The following is a 5,624-nucleotide window of genomic DNA, read 5'->3' as shown; positions in this document are numbered from 1 at the left end:
CAGCTATTATGAAAAACAGTATGGAGGTTCCTTAAAATTTTTAAACTAGAACTACCATTAATCCCAATTTGGAGTATATAGCCAAAGGACATAAAATCAGGATCAGCAAGGGTATGTGCACTCCTCTGATACAGATAAATAAACTGATACATAATTTCAGCTTTAATAAAAATGAAACTCTTTCATCTACTACAATATTGATAAATCTTGAAGACATTATGCTAAGTGAAATAAGCGGAATACAGGACAACTACTGCATGATCTCCTTTGTATGTAAAATCTAAAAAAGTAAATAAAAATAAAAGAATAAAAAGCCATGGAAACAGTAGAACGGTGGTTCCCATGGGCTAGGAAGTGGGGAAAGTGGGGAGATTTCCATGGAAGGGGGGCACCTTCTGTTACAAGGTGAGTAACTGCTGGGACCTAATGTACAGAATATTGACTATAGTTAACAACACTGTGTACTTGAAATTTGCTACAAGAGTAGATCTCAGGTGCTCTCACCACACATACAGAAACGTATTAACTATGTGAGGGGATAGATATGCTAACTAGCTTAACTGAGGTAATGTAAAGACTACTGACATCTCAAAACACTCTATTGCACACCCTAAAAATACACACTTTTCAATTTGTCAATCATAGCTCAACGAATGGAGAAAAAAAATAAGAGTAAGCAGCAGGTCATATCTAGCCACAGGGAAACTCGATTTAAAACACTCTTGGATACTGTTTGCAGCTCATCTCGGGAACAGCTGGAGCGCTTCTGGCCCCTGGACTTCGACGCTCCTCCCGCGGCCCCCGTGGCTGTGGCTCCGCCGGCCTCCGCTTCGGACCCGAGCAGCCCCTCCGAGGCCGCAGCCGTCGAGCGCCCGAACTCACGGCCTCGGGCCCATACCCGCCGCCAGCGCCTTCACTGTGGCCCCTCCTCCCCCTCTCCGAGCCCGAGCTGGCCCAGCGGAGAAGGAGGGCGGAGAAGCTGGAACCAGAACGCGGAGCTGCAGGCGGCAGGTGCGGGAACGGGAGACGCTATGGCCTCGCACAGGACGGCTGCTCAGAGCGACACGAGCAACCGCCAGGAGCTCCGCACGCAGCTGGAAGAACTCAGTCACGTACTCCGCTGCGGGAGAAATGGAGATAATAAAAGTCTGATGTAGAAGTACTCGCAGAGAACCATGCTCCTTGGACAATCTCAGATTATTATTATCAGACCTACTCTAATGATGTTAGTCTTCCAAACAAAGTGAGTGACTGAACTGTCAAATCAGCAAGATCAGGGTATTGAAACTCTTGCTTTGAATTCTAACGACCAGTTATAAATAGAAAATGATGCTCACCCTGGTACTGATAAGACGCCAAATGTTAAATGTAGACAAGAGGGTCATTTGCCTCAAATTCACAGGAGCCAGCATCTGCATTAGCAGCACAAGATACATCCTTAGAAGGTTCGTCATTAGATGGAAGTTTGAGAGGTGCAGCAGAAGCGGCTTTATCACAGACTGGATTAAGTTATGATGAAAATACTGGACTGTATTTTGACCACAGCACTGGTTTCTATTAAGATTCTGAGAATGAAATATATTATGATTTAATTTATTACTACTGTGATGTGGGAAGTGGTCGCTATGGATTTCATTCTCGAGTAGATTTGCAACATTTTCAGACTTATAGCACAAAACAAAAATGAAAAATTTTGAAAAGAAAGGATCCAGATTCTTCTACAAAAAAAAAAAAGTGAGGAAAAGGATTTGAATTCAGAGGATCAAGAAGCCTTCAGTGTTGAACATACAAGCTGCAACGGGAAAAACAATTTCACAAATGTGAAAAAAAAAGCCAAAATAGGCATTCATCACAAAAATAATCCCCCAAAATTCACTGTTCCAGTTAGTGGAAATGCTATGGAATCTCCTCTTAATGAAAACATCTCAATTCATCTTTAAGGATGAGAAAATCACAGAGAGTGATAGTGAACCAGAAGAAGGTGAAATTACGACTCTCAGACCGAGGGTAGTTATGATGAAGGCATTACCAGTAAAGGCAATGCAACTGCAAAAGATACTGAGGAGGAAGATTAGGAAAAAGTGTGGCCCTCATATATGACAGTAATTGTTGTTAGATCACCTGTGTTACAGACAGGATCATTCTTCATCATTACTGCTGTAAAACCTGCTACAATTGGAAGAGAAAATGATATGGAGCATACTCTTCGAATCCCTGAAGTTGTTGTAAGTTTCATGCAGAAATCTATTTTGACCATGACTTACAAAGTTATGTCCTTTTGGATCAGGCAGTCAAAATGGAACAATTGTTAACGGAAAATGGATTGTTCAGCTGAAAACTAAATGTGACCCTTATGAACCTGAGCATGGAGATAAAGTGAAAGTTGTAGACACTGTGTTATCTTATTACATTCACCCTGGCAGTAATAGCTGTGTTGGATGTGAACCAGGGCAGGTTAGAGCTCACCTTTTCCTTGATAAGAAAGATGAATCATTTGTTGGTCTATCACTAACTAAGAAGGAAACGAGTTGGAAAGAAGAAAAGGATTTTAAAAATATACGAGTAAAATATGGTTTACAGAATACAGACTACAAAAATGATAAGATACTGGAGAATCAAAAATATAAAGATAGAGTTGGAAAACATAGGGAGCAGATTGGAAGTGAAGGAAATTTCCAAAGAGATGATGCTCCTGCATCTGTTCGTTCTGAAATTACTGATAGCGACAAAGGTCAGAAGATGTTGAAAAAGATGCGTTGAAAAGAGGAGAAGGCCTGAGGAGGGATGGTGGGAGAATAAAAATTCCAATACAGCTTCAGCTTTGGCAAACACATGCAGGATTGGAGACAGACAAACCATCTTCAATTAAAGAGACTCACCTTCTCCAAAACAAGAACAACAACAACAACAACTGGGACAAAGCACAGGAGAGATTTGCTGAAAACTTTCCAGAAACTAAACTTCCAAAAGATGACCTAGGAACCATTCCTTGGGTAAAAGGGACTGAGGAGTGAAGGTTAATCACAGAAGAAAACTCAAGCTTTTTCATAAATAGAGTTTGGAAACTCTTATTTTATTGCAGAATGTTTCTCCCCAAAAAAGTCAGTACCACAAGAAAGCTGTGTCACAGTTTACCCCTTCCTGATTCAGAAATGTGTAATAAAATGTGGTTTGCAGCTTTTAAAAAACACTTTTTAAACTAATTATTAGTGACTGAATTAAATTATACAGTAAGTGAACTAAAGTTCACAGGGCACAGATAAGTTTATCAAACTTTACTATTTTATCTTGTCATTTACAACATCCATATAAGCAATTAGCCATATAAGCAAAATTCATATAACCACTTAAATGTTCATTTGTCCTTGTCTCCATATATTCATACTAGTATGCACAGAAAATACAGCAAAAGAAACATCTAAAATCTATAAGAATAAATCTGACAATATATATTCTTTTTTATGCCCTTCAGGACCTAGATAAAAAATGTTGAGACAACATGTATAGTGATGCATACATTTTCTTATATTTGGAATAGCCTAAATCATATTAAAGAACTAATGAACAGGTGACATGTCACAGAAAATTCATCTTTTATTGTTTTCTTCGGTGAAGAATCTGAATATGTTGATATATACTGTACATTCAGCATTTGCATTTGGTTTGTTTCATAGCTAATGAAATGTTTATACATGAACAAATGAGTACAGTATTGAAATAGTCCATGTGCTGGCATTCATACTTCTTATAAATACCATTGCAGGCAATGAAGTTGTGCCAGAAAAATCTGATTTTGAGTACAAAAGGAATACTTAGCAAGGGCCTCAAGCTCAATATATTTATTGAAAATGTCCTAAATTGCCATAAAACATTATAACGTTAAATTATTCATTTCAATAAATTATGAATTAACAAAAAATACAAATGTCTTTTATGGATCAGGGAAGTCCTAATGAGACAGAATGGCCATTGAAGCCAAAAGGTCTGAATTCAGGAAAATAATTTTACTCATATTAGTTTTATGTTAGAGAAAACAATACTTCTGACCATATACTATTTATTGCAGTGGAGTATTTCAAAAATATGTACATAATATATAATTAATTTTCTAATGATATAAAGTAATCACACTCTACAAATTATTACAATATGGTCTATTGATGAGAGGGGTGTTTCAAATGAAAAAAAACTTGGAATTTCTCATGGTGATAGATGCCATAGAAAATCTATGTAAAATATTTCACTCATATATGCAATTATTGATATTTCTGCTTTTCAGAAAAATAATATAAACACTTAATGCAGACAATTAAAATCACCAAGAAGTTATAAGAATTCACAGAATGCCTAATATAGTTGAAAGGAAATTAAGAAAACTTCCCAGGACTGGAAGTAAATAAAGGTAATGATCCAGAGAAGTAATCAACCTAAGAGGCCAGGGCTCCACTCAGATGCATGTGATTACAAGAATGTCAGGTCCATGTGGGTTGTTCCCTTCTGACAAGGCAAATGGAATAAACAAAGAGACACTGCCTGCAGGCATTGGAATGTGGTGTCTCCCATATGTGAGGATTAAATTATAAATTATATTGCACACAATGAGATGAGCTACTGGGGTGAAGCATCAGAAGAAATTATATGGCACATAAATCTCAGATATTGAATTTATATTTAAATGTTTAAGTCAATATAATGGAAAAACAAAAAAAGCAAAATAATGTGGAAAGAAACTACGAGCTTGTCAAGCTATCTTTGGAAAAGAGGCAAATGAAAAATAAAGTATTGAAAGTGTTGTAAAACAATTTAATGTACAACATACAGATTACATATTAAAATAGGCTGAGCCAAAAAGAGGACTAGTAAAGTGAAATGCTGATCACAATTAATGTAGTCATATATGTTATAGAAGGCAAATTAATAGAAAATATAAATATATTTATATATGAATATTAGATTGAGAAGAAATAAAAAGAATTTAATTGTTTTACCAGACTCTCTAAATAGGAAGGCAACAGTCAAAGAATCAGTGACTCGTAAGTTTCAGAAATTGGAAACCAGACATGAATCCTTTAAAAGTTTAGGGTGTAATATATGAAAAAAAGGTAAATTAAGAAATACTTGGAAGAAATAGTGGTTTGGGTTCTTGTGAATACTGCTTAATAAACATGAGAGTGCAGTTATCTTTTTTGACATGCTTATTTTGTTTCCTTTTGATATAAACCCAGCAATGAGATTGCTGGATCATATGGTAGTTCTATTTAGAATTTATTGAAAAACCTCCATACTGTTCTCCCTATAGAAATGGGAAATGATGGTACTAACTTACATTCCTACCAACAGTGTATAAGTGCCCATCTACAGAATGAATAAAGAAAATGTTATACACACACACACGCACACACAGGCACACACACACAGGAATAATGTTCAGTCATAAAATAGAATGAAGTTCTGTCATTTGTGTCAACATGGATGAGCCTAGAGGACATTATGTCAAGTGGAATAAGCCAGGCACAGAAAGAAAAAGACCACGTGCTCTCACTCACGTGAAATCTGAAGAAGTCCATCTCATAGAAGTAGACAGTAGGATGGTGGTTACCAGAGGTTAGCGATGGCAGAAGGAT

The 5,624-nt window shown here is 36.7% G+C and overlaps 1 pseudogene; it reads left to right on the top strand.

Moving 5' to 3' along the window:
- Window positions 1–316: 316 nt before the first annotated feature.
- On the top strand, window positions 317–3,014 carry LOC129053721 (angiogenic factor with G patch and FHA domains 1-like; annotated as a pseudogene).
- Window positions 3,015–5,624: the final 2,610 nt, after the last annotated feature.

Source organism: Pongo abelii, chromosome 11 (assembly GCF_028885655.2).
Source record: "Pongo abelii isolate AG06213 chromosome 11, NHGRI_mPonAbe1-v2.0_pri, whole genome shotgun sequence".
Taxonomy (NCBI): Eukaryota; Metazoa; Chordata; class Mammalia; order Primates; family Hominidae; genus Pongo; species Pongo abelii.
Note: the sequence above shows the minus strand (reverse complement) of the source record. Positions and strands in the feature narration are given on the sequence as shown.